Raw genomic sequence first — 20,477 nt, forward strand, 5'->3', positions numbered from 1 at the left:
AAAGATGAAGATCACAACACTGACATCTGCTGTGTGTCTGGAGAGGGCCTTCCTGTGTCATCTGATGTGGTTCAGGGGTCACACGTTGTGACACAGTGGAGGGTGTCCATCCTGGGCCACTCTTCACCTTATTAGCCACTAATGGCATCATGGGGTGCCCTATTGATGACCTGATCCACCTCCAAATACCATTAACAAGGGAATTTCAGGGTTAAGTTTTCAACACAGAAACTTTCAGGGGACACATTGAAAAACTGCAACCTGTAAGTTGGGGAGTACAGTGCCTCTTTCATATGTTTGGTAGGGACTTAGATGGAAGATGACTCCTGAGCAGAGTCTTGAAGGGCTTCATCCATCCAGCTACCCAACCATCCATCCATCCATCTAGCAGAAAAATTCAGGCAGCTGCTGGGGGACAAGGAATAGCAATACCAATACCTAGTGAGGCCATGCCTACAAAGGTCTAACGTAGTGGGTCACAACAACATTGACACTTTGAAACGGATGATTGTTTGCTGTGAGCGACCATCCTGTATACTATGGGAGGGTGAGCAGCATCCCTGTCCTCCACCCCAAGGATGCCTGTATCAGGCCTACCCCTATACCACAGGTGCAAAGTAAAGCTATCTCCAGATATTGCCAAATGTTCCCTAGAGAACAAAAGTCATCACAGATGGAGTACTGCCCATGTCATGCAATTTTTGACATGTCGTAGGAACTGAATAAACGTTTACTTTTTCCTCCCTCAACAATGGAAGGAATGTTAAATTCTAACTTGTCAAATTAGCAACAACCTTCAGGTATCACTGGGAAGATCAGAAAATAGTGCTCAGAGAAAAAGGAAAGTTAGCAACCTCATGCCACACAACAACATGTCAATTGTAAAATGAAGTAGGTACAAGAGACACAAGGCAGCTTTTTTACAAGGAGACTGTAAAACAGTGATTTAAACAATGAAGCTCGTTCCTTTGTCCTGTAAGATTCCAGAGGTGAGAGGTCTGGGCTATTGTGGCAGCCATGTCCTTCTCAAAGCACAGATTCCACTTCCAGGACCAGGGCAGTTGCTCCTGTGGTTCCCATGTCTGACTGCAGAGAAAAGGGAGTCCAGATGGCAACAGATGGGAACCTGCTGCATTTTAAGCATCAGATGGAATTTGCACTTCAACTCTGCTTCCACATTATTGCCAAGACCTTAGTCCATGACTAGACTTAGCTGGATGGCAGGCTGGGAGGATATCTCTGCAGGGAGGCCATGTGCAAAATTAACTTGGGAAGCCATGTAGTGACCCTAAACGACAGTTAGCAGTCTCACTTCACAAGACAAGGTAGGACCCCAGGATATCCCTGGGCCATGACTACCACTCTCCTATCGGTCAAATCCTGGTAAAGAATGGCCCCTGCATCTGCCTCTGAGTTTGAGTCTTGGTTCTCCATGGAGCCTGAGGCTTATTACTCAGCTTCTCTGAGTGTAGCCTTTTCCCTGTGAAATGGGTATTAGAGCAGAAAGTAGGGAGAGGACACATAAAATGAGGTGTGCAAAGCATGACACACAAGCCTGGGGCCACAGTCACACTGACACAGGCCTTGAGGGCTGACTAATTTGGGGTAGAATCTAATATCCTCAACCCAGGACTGGACAGCTGGTAAACATCCATGTCTGGGGTCAGAGACTTCTCTCTACAGAGCAGAACTATGGCCAGCTATTGATGAGGGTGAGTTTGAGTAAGGGCTCAAGGATGGGGTTATTCATTCATTCCAGGAGCACAGGAGAATTCCCTGTCTCCCAGGCAGGCCATGAGAACAGCTGGAGCAAAGTCCCTAAGGCAGGAGAGAGAGGCCTGTCCTTAAGACAGGCAGCAAAGGACTTGGTCAGTGTCGGGAACAATGCTACATAATTTTGGGGAAAAATCATTTGATTAGGCCTAGTTCTCCTGCCTACAGGCCAGCTATGGGACTTCAAGACAATGCCACTTTGGCCTCTGGTCACAACTGAGACCTCAATGGTTCAGTGATGCTGTGATTCTCCAGAACAAGATTACACCAGCTGAAGACATCCTGGGAGGAAGCAAATCTACATCTGCATAGTTCCTCATTGATCTAGGAATTCCTCTGCTCCCCAGTCATCTGTTACATCTGTTTCTCCCGATACACTGAACTCTGTGGGACATACTGAACTCTCTGTCCAGAGTCATTTGTTACATTTGTTTCTCCTGGTACTGAATAAAAGGTGCTGCAAGCTCTGGGGCTTTCATCTTTGCCGCCCAGAGCAGCACTGATCAGGCCCAAAGCTCAGCTTCTTCTCCAAGTCTCATTTTTTCTACCTTTCCTGTATAATAAGTTAATTCGCCTTGTGCTGCCGTGGCTCACAGGAGACTAAAACTTGCTGCAGAGGTTCTAGTAACATCCCTGTTCCCTGTTCCCTACAGGTCAGCCTGTAGGGTGACTGTTTAGAGATCATTCCAACAAGGTCCCTCACTGAACTCTTGTGGAGCTGTCCCAGTTTTGACCAGGACAGTTAAGTGACTTAATATAGTTAAGCAGGGCAGTGAACCACTCAGGTGTTCATTCAAGGGGACCTGCTGCGAAGAGGGCAGATCACGTCTCCACCTCGGCCACCTCAAGTCACACAGAACAAAAGGCTGAGGGGCCTTGTTTTCTGAAGTGTTTGTATACTGAGAAAATATAAAATTTCAACACGGTTTATTTACAAGCCTAGTTTCTTTGAGTCATATGAAATACCTCAGACTCTTTCTGCTACTTTAACAAAATAGCTTACACAGGCAATTTGTAAACAAAAGATTCTTATTTCTTCAACTTCTGGAGGATTTGAAGTCCATGACAAAGGTGCAGGCAGATATGGAGTCTGGGGGGTGGCGGGGGTTCTCTGCTTCCAGCATGGCACCTGCGGCTGCAGTGTCACATGTAAGAGGGATGGAAGTGAAAGGACAGGCTGTGTCCTCACATGATGGAAGAGAATCGGCAGAGCCAGGCAGCTCCTCCATGTGTCTTTATACACAGCTTTAAAGTTAACAGGAGGGCAGAGCCCTAGAACCTCACTGCTTCCTAGAGGAACAGCCTCTTGCCAGCACCCTCTGGGGTCATTTGCAACATCTGAACGGGGGCTGGGGACACACACATTCCCACCATAGTATGTATTTTAACCCAGATCAAATGAAGCCTTGAGTAGGAGCCTCACATTTGGAGCAATGGGTAGTTAGCGTGTGTGCCTGGGTCCCTGGCCTCAGAGAGACCCGGTAGAGAGCAGTCCCCAACCCACAGTGAAATTTCAGCTCTGCTCTGAAGGGAGGGGTGTGTGATGCAGGGTCAGGGCTTGAGACTTAGTGGAAGGTAGGACTAGAGTCTAATCCTCATTCTGCCTGGACTAGCACTATGACCTTGGGGAGATTAAGCCTCCTTTGAGTCTCAGATCCTCATCTATAAAACAGAGTTAGTAACAGTTTCTCTATAATAAGGATCCTGTGAGGATTCAAGAAGCATCAGTAAAACTATTTGTCAGTGCTCATTACTATTATTGCAGATGGGGAAACTGAGGCCTGGAAAGGGCATGGGAGCTGTCCAGTGTCAGACCTCAAGACCTGGGCAGAGTCTAGGGCCCAAGGCTATAGGTGACAGCCAGAGTCCTGAGGCCAGGACACATGCTCCCTACTCAGCCAACTCGGCAGGTTTCTCCCTCCAAGCTCCACTAGGCTCTTGGATCTTGGCTCAGTTAGAAACTGGCCTGGAGCAGGACCCCGACTCTCAGACCCTCTCAGGCTCTACCACCCTCTCCAGATTTATATCTGGTGTTGTCATACTTTAGCCATTCTCCCTGTCATTTTTTGCCTGTGCTGGGGAGCCCCAACTTCCTGGACTTCCCTAGGCCTTGGAACAGGGATGTTTGATTTGGAGGACTTGCAAGAAAACAGTGCAATGGAAGGCTTCCAACAGTTTCTTGCTGTCCATCTCCCAGTGCCACATCTCCACCAGTCCAGGTTCCTCAACATTTATAAAGACAGCCCCAGTGCAGAGTTCATCAGGAAACAACTGATGGAGACCAGGATGTTTCAAGAGCTCCCCGGAAAGATCCAGGTAACATTGCCACGACTTTCTCCCCCATTTCCTGCTCTATAAATAAGAGCATCACCATTTTTCCATGGAGGAGGCCTATTGCAAAGACTGGAGACAGTCCCCACTCCAGCACCTGAAGGTGCTCTTCTAGGCCCCTGTCTGCTTCACGACCATCAGTCTGTGCATCATCCAAAGACACTGTAAGGGCTTCCAAGGAAACTGTCAGGACCAGGGAGGGATAAAGAGAAACTTCGATTTGTTTATCTAAAATTAACCCATATTTAGTGGCACCAGGCTAAGAAATTTTCAAAATGCTTGTTGAATCCTCATAGGGACCTTTCTTAGGGAAATGACGAGAAGTCTACACAGGAAGGCACGAGAGGCAGGTTCACCTTACTAATTAAGGCAGACTCAGGGGAAGCATAACTTTGGTCCTAGTGCTCCATGCTTCAGCACATCTCCAGCTCTAAAGTCCATGCTAGGACCCTTCTGTCCCTTGATCCTGGAACCCAAGTCTACCAAGAATCAGAGGCAGGAGGTGAACCCTTTTTCCAGGAACCTCAGAACACCTGCTCTTTAGTGTACATGATTTAGCATCACTCTGGCTCCAAATCTAGCACTCACCCCTCAACAGAACCCTCCACCCCCTAACTCTGATCTTCCCTGAGGGTCTCTGCCCTCTACCTGCTCATAGCATGAGACTCCAGGGCCCTGAGCTCACAGAGGTGAGAAGGCAGGACTGACAGCATCCCTCCCCAGTACCTGATGGCCAAAGATCCAAGAACAGTGGGCTGGTGCCTCTCAAAGGTACCTCCTGTTTTCTAATTTTCATCACAAGACAACAAAATTGCAACTGGTTACAAAAAACCCAGAAATTTAGAAAATTCCACTTGAAAGTAACTGATATTTTACAAACTCCTCCAAGGGCAATTGTGCACTCTGAGAAAAGACCTGGAATAGCAGAGATAAAGGAGGGTGCATTGTCAAGAATCAGCCAGAACTCCTGTGGCATTTGCAAAGCACATGTAACCATCTCTCCTCTGAGCAGACCCCTGCATATGCCCTGCAAGGTAGGGTGAGAGCACAGGGTCAGTGACAGTCACATTTGTCTCAGTGCTCGTGCTCACAGTAGAACTGGGGGCTTAGGACAGTGGGGCTGCAGTGCCTCAGGTTGGGGTAGGGCCAAGTCCTAGAGGATCTACAGACACTTCTGGGCCTGGGGGGCTGTGCATAGATATTTCTGCTGCCTGTGCAATCAGAAATGGAGGAAAGGTCTGAGCAGAGAGGCCCATGGTCTGTGTTCTTGGCATCAAAAGTTGTTCATACTGCTCTGCAGAAGAGAGGCAGTAGTTGGTCAGGGCAGAAGCCAAAGAACCAATTCAAACTCTTTGCAATAATTCAGGCCATGATGGTGCTGGCTGGAGGTATTAGACATTGTCAGAGTCTGAAAGTGTGTACAGATTTCCGACTGATTGGTGGTGAGAGGGGGGAAAAAGCAGAAGTCAAAGGCAAACAGCACACCAGGGTTTGAACACGTGGTTGTAGGATGTCTGCACACACTACCAGAGAGGTGAAATCAGAGGACTCTAGGGCCCTGGAATAGCACAGAGGGGCCCCAAATGTAGGGCTCAAATGGGGCCTGAGGTAGCTTCACAGAGAAGGTGATGTCTTGCTGAAGCCAGAGAATCAGGAGGCATTGACATAGGTGACAAATTGAAGAAGATAAGAGATTCTGAGACAGAGCAGGCAGTGTACAAAGCACTTTTGGGTCAAAAGCATGGATGTGGAGGCAAGGCTGACTTTCCCATCCCAGCCCCTACACTTCCTGGCTGGGCACCTCCAGGCAGTGTGCTCTGGCTTTCTGACCTTGGCTGCCTGTAAACCTGCAAACCACCTGTAAACTGGCAGGTGACCACATCTGTCTTAGAGGAAGGTGAAGTGGGAGAGTAACAGAGAGTGGAGATTCCTCTTCCCTCTGGGCAGTTCTCACTCTTGTTCCCCTTGTCACTATCCAAGTGTCAGGAGAAAGGATGTTTCTGTCTTAAAAATTTCTTCCCCATGCCACATGCCCAGTGGTGCCTCAGCACCTGTTCCTGGGATGGCGGTAATGGCTTGAGCACTGCTTTGGATGAGGTGACACCTGCTCTCCAGAATGAGCTCAGGCTTGTGATAATACACATGAAGGTGAGTTACCAGGAGTGACCTCCACGAATTACCTCCTAAACACCACGCCCATGACACTACAGGCAAGCCTGGGAATGCCCTTTATGGGTGGGCCACTTGTTCAGTTCCTGGACAAGCACTACTTCTTCAATAAACATTCTTTAACATTTTAAAACCTGATGTTAGAGTCAGGGTTTTGCAAGGGAATATATATAATACAGGACACATAATTTATAGCATTATTTTATAATAGCCACTGAAAAAGTCAAATGCAGAGGAGTGCATGAGATTAGCCACACACTAGCAACCCAAAGAATCCAACCAAGGGCCTGAATCCCACAGCAATGTCCCACACTGTAGGGGACAGGGGAAGGGGATGTTACCAGAACCTCTGCAGTGAGTCCTGGTCTCCTGCGAGCCACGGCAGCACACGGCGAATTACAGGAAAGGTAGAAAAATGAGACTGAGAAGAAGCTGAGCTTTGGGTCTGATCAGTGCTGCTCTGGGCAGCAAAGACAAAGCCCCCAGTTTACCACACCTTTTATTCAGTACATCGGGAGAAACAAATGTAACAAATGACTTGCAGACAGTTCAACAGTTCACATTGGGATAAACAAGGTGTAAAGGAAGGCTTGCAGAGAGTTCAGTACATCTCCGGCAAACAAGATGTTAATCAGTCCAAGAACAATGAGGAACTGAGCAGATGTTTGTTCTCCCAGGATGTTTCTTGTCCTGGAGAATCACAGCATTACTGGATCACTGAAGTCTCAGTTGTGACCAGAGGCCAAACTGGAGTTATTCTGTAGCTGGGCTGTAGGCAAGAGAACTAGGCTAACCAAATGATTTTTCCCTAGAATTATGTAGCATTGCTCCCAACACCACACAAGTCCACCTGAAGGCCTAGAGTCCAAGGCACTGTCCTCCACAAGTCCAGCCAGTGGCCTAGAGCCCATTGCAATGTCTCATGCTTGTCCATATTGAGGATCTGCACCTGGAAGGCCCAAAGACCAGTGGTGGAAGCCAGAAAACCTGCACCAGTGGGGTGAAGGATTTGTGCCACCAGGCTGAGGGATCTACATTGGAGCCAGGAAGTGATGCTCACAGTGAAAAACAGAGCTCCCTGATAAGAACATTCCCAGTGACAGTGAGGACCCAAGCTCCTCCTCCAACAAGAACAGCCAAGTTTGCACCAGGAAAACCAACCGCAGCAAGCTTCCCCTAGAAATTCAACAGCCCCTTATCTGTCTTCCTCTCCAGTTCTCTTTTTATGCTATTTTATGCAACAATCCTCAAGTGAATCCTTCATACACAAACCACCCCTATTCAGTTCAGCTGGGTGTTCCAGGTTGACCATTAGTTAATCCACCACACCTGATAAACTATGGCCCATTCTATGCCATAAAATGGAGTACTACCCAGCCATAAAGAATGAGAAACTAGAGACATTTAAGAGACGTTTAAGCTAAGTGGATGCACATTAAGGCCATACTCTTAAGTGAAATAAATAGGACACATGTGTGTAAATTCAGAATAGTTTCTCTGGTGTGAAAAACTAAAAGTGTAAATAAGAATAAAAATGTATAACTGCTATTGTGAAATAGGAAGAAAATGTCTAAAGGAGTAGGGGAAGTGGAAGGGAAAGGGGAAAGGAAAGAAGGGAAAAGAAAAAATATGAGAAAAGGAAAAACATGGAAACAAAGTCTTTGTAAATAGGGAAGGGTGGAGGGTGTGAAGGGAGGGCAGGGGAATGGGGAAAAAATAAGAACCAAGATACATCATGTAAAGGTACAAGATCCCAATGATGAATGTAACTGTATTGTATATCTAAAATGTACCAATAAACTTAATGGAAAAAAAAAAGAATGTGAAGTCTTAAGGTCCCCACGTCTTGGAAACCTTGAATTTTGGAGCTCTGGCATTTTAAAGAGTTCAGAGTTGCTCAGGGGACTACCTAATAGCTCTCTCAGGTGAGTAAGCACACAGTTCCCTGCAGGTTCCCAGTCAGTATGTTTGTGATGGGCTTGGGACTCTTATTTCTATAAAGCACCCAGAGGAGGATAGGGCTGCCTGAAGATGATACTGGGAAGATGGAGGCTTTTTTTCTCACTGTCACAGATCCACCTGGAAGATCCTTGGTTTATAGACCCAGATTCCCTAGATCCTATGAGGATCCACTGATTCAGAAATCTGTGAAACACTGATCCCAGGTACCTGTACATGTGGTGTGTGACTTTAGATGACACACAAATGGAGAAAATAAATCCATTGTTTTATAAGTCTGTGTTTCTTTCTCCCTTTAATTATATGGTGTGATAAATGATATTAGTTTTCCATTTATGATATAGATAGAGTTTCTTTTCATAAATTCATTATAAATAAAAAGTGCATTTGTCTATTAAGTATACTTATTTAGGCAAGATTATGTTAATTTAAAAAGCTGAAGAGCCTCAGTGGCAGTGCAAGGACATGGCAAAGGACTCTGGTGTGGAACTTAGTGATGTCCATGACTGTCAACCACTCCCTGCCCTCCAGGCTGAGTTACAGAGGAAGAGGTGACTCTCCTCCCAAAGAGAAGTTTGCACCTCTGAAGGAGAAGTCTCCTGAAAATAAGGCCTGGCCTACACATGCCACACCAGCCACCCACCAGGTCTGGCTCTGGCCCCCAAAGAGTGAGGGATCACTTCCTTCTGTAGCAGGATGAACAGTGTTCTTCAGAATGCCAACCACACATTCCACATCCCTGTTGATCAGGTAATTGGTTTTGGAAGAGACAGGATGGCAATGAAGTCCCAGCAAGCAGTCAGGGTCACCAAAGGTAGCACTTGGATGGCAGGTGACCCAAACCCGAGTGACATTTCTCACTTCATATGAGCCACATCCAGATGGACCATTAGTTAGCATCCCACACCTGACCACTGGCTCACCCAGTGCCCTGGAGAATCCCATCCCAATCCTGAGATCTCATTCATTCAACAGGCATTCAATCAATCATTTAAGCAATATTTCCAGAGCACCAACCACCCAGCTGGGCCCTGGAGATAGCAGGATGAGCAAAAAACAAGCAGCCTCAAACCTGGACCCTCACCATGAGACAAATCTTTCCAAGCCTGCCTCCTCCCTCCTCCACTGTCAGCGTAACTGTCACCTTCTGGAGCAGTGCCATCATGGCTTCTCTCAGGGAGGGTTTGGCCATCACAGTGCCCTGCTTAACTTCATGCACTGCACACAGCTCAGTTCTGTCCATGAGAGTCCTTAGTAGATGGACTGGTGCCACTAAATAGAAGTTAATTTTGGACAAGCAAATGGAAGTTTCTCTTTATCCCTCCAGGGTCCTGAAGTGCCCCTGGAACCCCTCACAGCACCTTCGGAGGATCCATAGACTAACACAATCTCAAAGGAGAGGAGTAGCCGCGGAGCACTTTTGAATACTGTTATGGTTAGCTCTAAAATGTTCCCCCCTAAGCCTCATGCACTCACAGGCAGGGCTTTCTTGAAAGGCGACTGGATTATGAGGTGATGTAACTGACTTGCTGCTAGGAGACAAGGCCAGGTTGGAAGAGGTGTGTCACTATGGGCATGGTCTGGAAGGGTCTATCTCCCTGCCCAGTTCCTCCCTTCTCACTTTGCTTCCTGTCTACCATGCTATAAGAAGCTTTTCCTCTGCCATGCCCCTCTGCCATGCCATCCTGCCTTGGAGACAGTTGACTATGAACTGAAACCTCTACAAACTGTGAGCCCAAATAAACCTTTCCTGATTTAAGCTGTGGGTGTTGGGTATTGTGTCTCAGCAATGGAAGAGGTAACTGAGACATGCTGAATGTGGGAACTGTATGGAGTCCTCAAAAATTTCTTGTCTATGGGGCAAATGTTGATGCACTTATTTTATTTATTTATTTTTTATTTTTTTGGTACCGGGGATTGAATTCGGGTCCTTACGCTTGCGAGGCAGGTGGCGGAACCACTGAGCTAAATACCTGGCCCTGATGCACTTATTTTAAAAAGCAGTAAATGAAAGTTTGGAGAGATGAGGACATTTGTCTGATCTCTCTTATTTTACAGAATCTTTGTGTTTTTGAGGACAGACAGAGATCTAACAAAGAAACTATCTTTCTCAACCTTCTTTGCAATCGGGAATGGTCAATGGAGTAGAAGTGGAAGTTGTAGATTGAGGTTCTTTACAATGTTCCTTAAAACAGCTGACCCAGCTGAGGTTTATGCCTCTGGTTTTGCTCCGTTTCTTGCCTTATTAGATCTAAGATGACTGGATCACAGCAGTTATGTTATGAGCACGAAGATGAATGCCCTAACGCAAGGATGGGACAGGAGACAACTGGCAGGACCTCCCAGCCTATCTCAGCACCTCTCTTTCCTGAACCACCCTCAAGCAGAGTCTGGTTCAGCCTGTAATAAAAAGACAGGTTGGAGATAGAGACAAGGCATTACATTAACTTCTCCAGGGAGCTGTGGAGATCCCTGGCCTCTATCAGTTGGTCCTGATGCGGATCTCAGTTGGACTGACTTTGTAATTGGTGAGGGACCAGGGCTGGGAACAGGGCATTAGATGATGAGCAGCTAGGAACCAGCGGAAAGTCCCCCATTCCAACATGTCTATTCAACTCCTCTAAAGCAAATATCCCTGCACTGAGGCCCAGGGAAGTCCAGGAAGTCAGGGCAGATATGAATGTCTGGATCCCAGATATTATGAGATAAAGAGACAGGGTTGGCAGAGCCCAGGAAGGGCTAAGAGTCAGGGTCCTGCTCTGAGTCAATTTTCTCCTTGGCCATGACCTAGGTGAACCCTGGGACTCTGAGGGAGAATGCTGCTCAGAGGGCCTGAGTGGGGAGCAGGCATCCTGGCTTCGGCTTTCTGGCTGTCATCCTGGAGCCTAGGGCCTGCTGTCTGACACTGGACAGCTCTTATGTCTTTTCCAGGCCTCAGTTTCCCCATCTGCAATAACAGTAGTGAACACTGACAGGCAGTTTTCACCAGTGCTTTCTGAATCTTCACAGCATTCTTACTAGAGAGGAGCTGCTACCAACCCTGTTTTACAGATGAGGAGCTATGCCTCAAGGGAATCTTAAATTTTCCCCAATGTCACAGAGCTAGTCTCCGAAGAGGGAAGATTAGACTCTAGTTCTACCTTCACCAAGCCTGCAACCCTGATACCACATCACACATCCCTCTCTTCAGAAGAATGTCAGCCCCACTGTGAGGAGGGGACTGCTCTCTGTCTCCGAGAAGGGTCAGACGCCCAGGGACAAATAGAGGGCATCCGTCAGTTTCTCCAAATGTCAGGACCCCCCTCAAGGCTTCATTTCAACTCTCTTAACACTGGTGCTCTGGTGGATATGTGTGCCCCCCCCAGCCCAATTCAGGCATTAGAAATGACCCCGGGGGTGGTGGCAAGAGGCTGCTCCTCTGGGAGGGGGTAAGGTCCTGGGGCTCTGACCTTCTGATGGGTTTAAGGCCTGTATGAAAAGAGGCATGGGGGAGCTGCCAGGCTCTACTGTTTCTTCCACTGTGTGAAGACGCAGCATCTTTTGCTTCTGTCCATCCTGCCATGTGCAACACAGACACAGGTGCCATCTTGGAGACGGATCCAGCCCTCCCCGGACTCCACATCTGCCCACACCTTGATTTTGGACTTCAAATCCTCCAGGACTGTGAAAAATAAATGTTTTTGTTTACAAATTGCTCACATATGGCATTTTGTTGTAGCAGCAGGAAAAGACTGAGGCAATAGGTATTTCAGATAAGTCAAACCATCCATGTTTACAAAGGCACACTTTCCCAGTATAAAAACACATCAGAAAATAACACTTGTTCTACATGACACGAGGTGGCTGATGTGGAGACACACGATTAGCTAACTACCCTCTGCAGCAGGTCCCCTTGAATGGACCCCTGAGTGGAGCACTGTCCTGTCGGTTACATCAAGTCAAAGCTGGGACAGCCCCACAGGAGCCCAGTGTGAGATTTGAGCTTGCTGATCTCCAACTTGTCATCCCTACAAGCGGCCCAAGTCCCTGTTACCTACCCCTTGAAATGTTCCCCTCCTTCTGCCTCAGAGCCTTTACTCCAGCTGTTTTCATTGCCTCTGAGAGACAGGAAACAACCTGAATAAATGAACCTATCCTGGAGGCCTCACTCAAATCTTACCCTCACCAGGGAGCTGTCAGAGGTCTGCCCAATAGAAAGGAGTCTCCCTGACCCCACAGCTGGGCTTTTGTCCCCCATTCAGTCATTTCAAATTTGTCAGGCAGCCCTCAAGGCCCATTTCAGTGTGACTGTCACCCACCACTTTCCTGTCCTTCTTTACACCTCTGGTCTCCTGCATCTTCTCCCCTCCCTCTGCTCTAACACCTACTTCTCAGGGAAAGCACTGTGCTCAGAGAAGCTGAGTAATGAGCCTCAGGCTCCCGGGAGAACCAAGAGTCACACCCAGGACCAGACCCAGGGCCCTCCTCTAATCCACAGTTTGACTGGTCGGAGGGAGGGAATACCCCAGGAGCACCTTAGGGTCCTACTTTACCTCTAGATTGTGACACTGCTGTCACTTAAGTTCATCTCCTGTCTTCTCAAGTTTAGCTGAGCACATGGCCTTCTGCCCAGAGATGATAACTCCCAGTGTCTGTTGCAGCTAGATGTGGACATGGGACTAAAGTCTGGCCAACAGCATAGAAGCAAAAGTGAGGTGCAAATTCCATCTTATACTTAAAAATGCAGCAGGTTTGTATCCCCTGCCTACTGGGCTCCTCCTTCTCTGCAGTTAGACATAGGAACCACAGAGGTGCGTGTTCTGGATCTGGAAGGGGAAGCTGTGCCTTAAGGAGAGCACAGCCTCCACAGCACCTTGACTCTCTCCTCTGGGCTTTTATGGGACAAAGAGAGGAGCTTCCTTATTTAAGGAACTGTGTTTGTGGTCTCCTTGTTAAGGCTTCTTAGTGTCTGTTGTTCCTGCCTTATTCTACCAATAACATGCTGCATGACATGAGGCTGCCCACTTACCCTCTCAGCTCCATTTTCAAGTGTTCATAGTGATCCCTTAAGGCCTTCCTTATCCAACAGAACAGATTTCAACATCCCTTCCAGAGCTGAAGGAGTATTTATTCAGTTCCCATGACATGCCAAGAATCATATTAGACTGGTGGTCTTCCACCTGAGGTTACCTTTTTTCCTCTGGGGAACATGTAGCAATGTCCAGAGGTATCTTTAGTTTACGCCCATTGCATAGTTTATATCCATTGCAAAGGTGCTACTGATAATCTGGTCTGTGAAGGTCAGGGATGCTACTCACCATCCCATAATGCACAAGACAACCACTCACAGTAAAGAAACATCCAGTCCAAAATGTCACTATCGCCTTGATGCACTGCATTGGACCTTTGTGGACATGTCCTCACTGGGTTCTGGTCTTCACCCACTGACATACTGAGGGGTCGTGTGGGAAGCTGTGCCAACTGAGCCCTGGAGAGGTGAAGTGAGTCCAGAAGCCACTCAGCTAGAGACAGGCCACCCCAGGTAATCCGATATTGTCCCCTACATGAGGTCTGTCCCCTACTGGCCAGGGAGAGGAACTATATAGAACTCTTTCTATCTGTGTTGTGTGACAATCCCATGCCCCACAGAAAATAGGTGTTCCCAATTCAGGGCTCCTTTCAGGCAAAAGCCAACTGAGGTCAGGGCCAAGCCTGAGTCCCTGCTGTCCCAGCCCCTGGGATGCCCTTCTTTATCCTTCACCAAGTGGCTGAAAACTCCTCGGACTTCAAGACCCTGCCCAGGAATCACCTTCCAGCTATGTGCTGACAGAACCTCAATGTTCCCAGAGCATGTTGTGCTCCTGGATTTACAGGTTGCTATAATGTGTCGCCCAAATATTCTGCTGTTGGATGATTAATCCTGACATTCAAATGTTAATGTTATTTGGAGGTGGGAAGTGAAATCTGGATTCAGTCAAATCAGGAGGAAAGTCCCAGTTATGGCATGACTGAATGATGAGAAGGGAAAGAGAGCCCAAATCTGGCTCACTGCTCTCACACCACATGATGCCTACACATCAAGATGCCAGAGGAAGGCCCTCTCCAGATGCCCAACAAAGGCATGTGCCATGGACTTGGCCTTCCTAGCCTTGAAAGGGGTAAGCCAGACCTGCTTCCATTCTGTGTATATGACTGAGCCTACAGCATGTTGGAACAACAAAAACAGGCTGAGCACAGCACTGATAGTCACCTTGACCTTAGTGCCCAATGCAGGCAGACCCTCACCCAGGTCATCTCTCAGGAGGTGGATTTCCCTTCTCCAACCCTCCCCTCTGCTCCACCTGCCTGGGAGCTCCTACAGGTCAGGGCTTCACTCCTTTCAGTAGTCCCGGAGCCCAGTGAAGAAGCTGGTGATGGACAGGATGGAACCATGGATGGGTGGATGGATGGATGGATGGATGCATGGGCACTAATAAGACACCATCTCTGGGTCAGCTAAATGGGAAGAGAAACAAGGAAGTTCTATCAATCCAGCACTGGGAATATGGGACATCTGTCATTTTCTATTAACTAGGGCCTGATACCTGCACTTGAGAATATAAGTCATAGATTATGAGCCACAAATGTCCCTGAATATAGGGACCAAAGACATGGGATGAGAAGGGTCAAGGGTACCTGGCCCAACTGGTGAAAGCTGTGGCCAAAGAGAAGGAGCAGTGTAAAGGAGCATACCCCTCTGAGCCTGAGTACCCCTAGGGCTCCCTCTGCCTTCTTGACCACTAGTCCCAGACCTCAGTGTAGGGCCCAGGCTTCCTGAAGGAGGTGACATCACATGGAGGAGAATTGCAAAAAGAAGAAAATTTGAAGAGCTGAAAAGATGTCCCCCATAAAGGGCTACGTGGGCAAGAAGGTCATGGAGCCTTTCAGAAAGAGCACCAAACTCCCACTGGAGCTAATTAGAGGCTTAATCAAGTTACACACACACACACACACACACACACACACACACACATACACACACCCCTCACTCGGCTCTCCTAGTGTTTGCACCATTCTTTCAAGATAACATCTCAGGATCAGAATTATTAGCACTGTGCCTTGGGACATCTTATGACTCCAGGAATGCATTCCAAAATGATTTACCAGGGACGCCGTAGCAACATCGCGAGTCACAGGGAACGCACCGAATCAGCCCGCACCCCTGCAGCAATCCACTGGACCCCTCCCCCCCGCTCCTCTGCACAGCCACCTGGTTTCACACTACAAAGATGTGGAGGACACCGGACCACCAGACCACTGTACTGGGTAAGTTGGAGTCATCTTCCCTCCCATCAGGATGGGGACTATCTTCAGGGGAAGGGTAGCTGGAACCTGCAATACAACTCTGCAGAGTTCAACCCTACAGGAGAACACGGAGCTCAACTTGGGACTTGCAGCCAGAAATCTGCCTGAATCTCATGGGTCTGTGACTAGCTTGCTGAGACTCATTGACTTATATCTGCACACTGCAACCCACGTTGTCAATTGTGACAGCAGAGACATACCCTGAAAGAGGCCCTTCATCTTCATGGTTATTTTTTATTCCCAAAATTAGTTTTATTATTTTGTTCTTTTCTTTTCTTTTGCTCCTCTTGTCTTTAATTTTTTTTCCCTACTCTTTGCAAATATTTGTTTTTCTCTCCTTTTTTTCTTTTCTTTTCTTCTTTCTTTTCTCTTCCCTTTCTCTCTCTTTACACTCACTCTCTTGCTCTCCCACATTGTTCATCTTCCCTTTTTGTCCCTGTTTTGGTCCTCATTTGGAGTTCTTCTTTATTTTCCTAGTATTCTCTTTTTTCTTCTCACCTGTGTTCTCTGACCACACTGCTAACCTTCCCCTATCCTTCTTCCCATCTATCCCTCCCTCCCCAACCCCTTCTAACTCCCCATCCCAAAGGGTAAAGTTGTTATGTTGAAGACTTGATTCGCTATATGGTGGGTTGGTCCTTGATCTTGATTTAATTCATGTAGCTAAAGGTGATAGATTAATAACTACCACAAAATGTCATTTTCAAAGATGTTCTTGATGCAGTGCTATTGCTGATTGTATCACTTGGGCTAAGGTGTTGGTATTGATCTAGTCAGTGAACCTTCCTAGTATAAGGAAAATGAGATAGCCTTAGAGTCATTAGAGACTCAAAACTTAGACCAGCTATATCTGGAAGACACCTCTGAAAAGCAATCATTCCATAAGGGTTCTAATTACAAGCAACAAAGATACCTACAATAAGCAACAATCCAGGAGTTAAACAAAGGACAGTACCAAAAACAAAAATGAGAAGACATTTAAGCAAGGCACAAACTCAGACTTCCACCCCACCAAGGGTAAATCCTGGGGGAAATGAGATGGAAAAGTCCCATAACCAACCACCTGGATACCCTGAACTGATAGCACAGGAAGTAACAAAACAGATGAGTGAGGCTCTAGAAAAATTCAAAGCAGAAATAATCTCCCAGATATCCACAGAGAGGGTGAGCAGAATGAAAGACATGATTAGAGGATCTAGAACAGAAACAGATAAAAAAATAGATGAGCTCAGAAACATGCTGGAAGCCATGAATGCCCAGCATAAGAAAGAAATAGAAACCATGTTCACCCAACGTAAGAAATAAATGGAATCCATGAAACAGATTCAAACAGATATTCAGGAGATCAAAAACTCCACTGAAAGTATCCACAGCAGATTAAGGGAATCTGAAGATAGAATATTAGATATAGAAGACAGGATCATGGTTAGAGATCATGAAAATAGAGATTTCTTTAAAATAGTAAGGGACCATGAGAAATCAATCCAACAACTGCTAGATGATGAAAAGAAGAATAACATAAGACTGATAGGAGTCCATGAAAAAACAAGGAGAAAGCACAATTGACATTAAAAAACTGTTCACAGAAGTAATAGTGGAAAACTTCCCAGACAGAGGTAGAGAATTGGACATACAGATAAGTGAGGCATATAGAACTCCAACTAGCCATGATCAAAAAAAATCTACATCTAGACATGTAATAGTCAAGATCCCAGAAACCCAACAGAAGAACAAAATCCTACAAGCAGTTAGAGAAAAGAAACAAATCACATACAAAGGAAAGCCCATCAGAATCACAGCAGACTTCTCAACACAAACCCTCAAATCAAGGAGAGCCTGGAGTGAAGTATTTCAAGCCCTAAAAGAAAATAACTTCCAACCTAGACTGTTGTATCCTGCAAAATTATCTTTCAAAATCAGAGGGGAGATTAGATACTTCCACGACAAAGAACACCTGCGAAATTTCATGAACACCAATCCAGCACTCCAAAGAATTCTAAGCAATATCCTAAAAAAAGACAATGAAGGTCACAACTCCATGAGGCCCAACAGAGGAAGCCACCAGACAAGGTAAGAAACTAAGGAGAAAGGGGGGAAAATAAGAAATAAAAGAGCCAACAACAGTAAAATATCATGACAAGGATGAGTCAATCTCTATCAATTATAACTCTCAATGTTAATGGCTTCAATTCACCAATCAAAAGAAATAGATTGGCAGAATGGATTAAAAAGGAAAATGCAACAGTATGCTGTATACAAGAAACACACCTAACTCAAAAAGAAACTCATAGACTGAAAGTAAAAGGATGGAAAAACGTTCTCCATGCCACAGGAACCCAGAAGAAAGCAGCAGTAGCAATCTTATTTGCAGACAGAGTAGATTTCAAACCAAAACTATTTAAGAGAGACAAAGATGGTCACTACATCCTTGTGAAGGAAGCAATCCAAGAGGAAGAGATGACAATCCTAAATATATATGCAGCAAATACAAATGCCCCCAACTATGCAAAACAAATATTAATAGACATGAAAAACCAAATAAACACTAACACAATTGTAGTGGGGGACCTCAATACCCCACTATCACAAATAGACAGATCACCTAGACAAAAAGTTAACAAGGAAATTCTAGAACTGAACCAAGCTATTGAATAAATGGACTTAATAGATGTTTACAGAGTGTTCCACCCCACAAAATCAGAATACACATTCTTTTTGGCTGCACAAAGGTCATTCTCCAAAATAGACCACATGCTAGCTCATAGGATATATCTAAGTAAATGTAAAAGAATTGAAGTTACCCCCCGTATATTATCAGACCATAGTGCAATAAAATTGGAGATCAATAACATAAGAAACCAGTCCCAGCCTGTCCCAGCACCTGGAAGGAAGCTCCCCGCCTCCATCCCAGGCTCCTAGGGCAGTGAAGCTCAGCCGGTCCCTGCACCAAGAAGAAAGCTCCCCGCCTCCATCCCAGGGTCCTAGGAGAGTGAAGCTCAGCCAGTCCCAGCACCCGGAAGGAAGCTCCCCCGCTGCCATCCCTAGCTCCTAGGGCAGAGAAGGTGAGCCACGTGGGCGCCAGAAGCACCCCCCCACCCCCTGGTGGAAATGAGAAGACACATAAACAAGCCTCAAAAACAGACTTCCAGATCACCTACAGCAACCCCAAAGGGAAACAAGATGGAACACACTGATACTCAACCACCTGGACTCTCTGAACTGGCAACAAAAGAGGATCTGGGAAAAATGAAATCAGAAATAATTACTCAGATAACAGCAAAGATTTTGCTCATGGTGCAAGACATGATTAATAAATCTAGAGAGGACACAGATAAAAAAATAGAGGATCTGAGGAACATGATGGAACCCCAACATAGGAAACAAATGGAATCCATAAAACAGATACAAACAGATTTCCAAGAGATTAAAAACTCCACCGAAAGTCTGTGCAGCAGAATGAACCAATGTGAGGATAGAATTTCACATATAGAAGATAAGATTGCAATTAGTGACCAGGAAAAGAAAAATTGCTTTAAAATTGTAAGGGAACATGAGAAATCAATCCAGCAGCTGCTAGATGATGCAAAGAAGAATAACATAAGACTGACTGGAGTCAATGAAGAAAGAGGAGAGAGTGCAGATGACATAAAAAAACTGTTCACAGAAGTGATGGTAGAAAGCTTCCCAAGGAGGGGAAAAGAACTTGACATACAGATAAGTGAGGCATATAGGACTCCAGCTAGCCTTAATCAAAAAAAATCTACACATAGGCATATAATAGTTAGGATTCCAGAAATCCAACAGAAGAATAAAATTCTATAAGCAGTGAGAGAACAGAAACAAATCACATACAAAGGAAAGCCCATCAGAATCACAACAGACTTCTCAATGCAAACACTCAAGGCAAGAAGAGCTTGGAGTGATGTATTTCAAGCCCTAAAGGAAAACAGCCTCCAACCCAGATTGATGTACCCTGCAAAACTATCTTTCAAAATTGATAGAAAAATAAGATACTTTCATGATAAAGAGCACCTCAGGAACTTCATGAATACCAAACCAGCACTCCAAAAAATTTTAGACAGTACCCTAGAAAAAGACAATGAGGATCACAACCCCAGGAAACCCAGCAGAATGAATCCATTGGGCGTGACAAATTAAATGCAAAAAGGGAGATTCCAACAAAAAGAAAAAGTCATGACAAGGCTTTTAAAACTTTTGACTTCACCTCCCTAATGAGTGTATAATTCAATCTTATTATTGTACTGATTAGTATTTTTCTGATTCTAGAATTGCACACCATTCCTTGTGCTATACTGGCTATTTATCATCTTCTTATGTCTACATTTTAATTAGGTTGTCTATTAATGAGCTGTAAGAGTTCTTTATATATTCTGGTCATAGGTTATATGCATTGTAAATATGGTCTGTTTAAGGACTACTTTTCATTTTAATGATGTCATTTAAAGTTCTAAATTTTGATGAAATCTCATTTATCAATTTTTTTTTCTTTCATGCATCATGTTTTTGTATCCTAGGTAGTTCTTGCCTACCCTGAATTCATAAATATTTTCCCTTATAATTTCTTCTTAAAGTTTTATACTTTTAGGCTTTCATATTTAGGTTCATAGATCCCTTCAAGTTATTTTCATGTATGGAAAAAAAGGGTTGAGGTTAATTTTTTATATATGGATACCAGGTGTTCTAGTGCCGTTTGCTGAAGTCATTATCTCTTCCTTGGCTCTTGAATCGAGTTTATATTCTATAAAATGTTAATGTTAAATAATCTTTCAAAACTCAGTGGACCATATATGTGTGGTTCTATTTCTAGATTCTCTGTTTTATTCAAATGATCTATATATCTTTCCTTACACCAACACTACCTTGATTACTGTAGCTTTAGAAGAAGTCTTAAAGTTGGGTGC

The sequence above is a fragment of the Heterocephalus glaber genome, unplaced genomic scaffold (assembly GCF_053883595.1).
Source record: "Heterocephalus glaber isolate CG9 unplaced genomic scaffold, H.glaber_assembly_v1.0 deba00001532, whole genome shotgun sequence".
NCBI lineage: Eukaryota > Metazoa > Chordata > Mammalia > Rodentia > Bathyergidae > Heterocephalus > Heterocephalus glaber.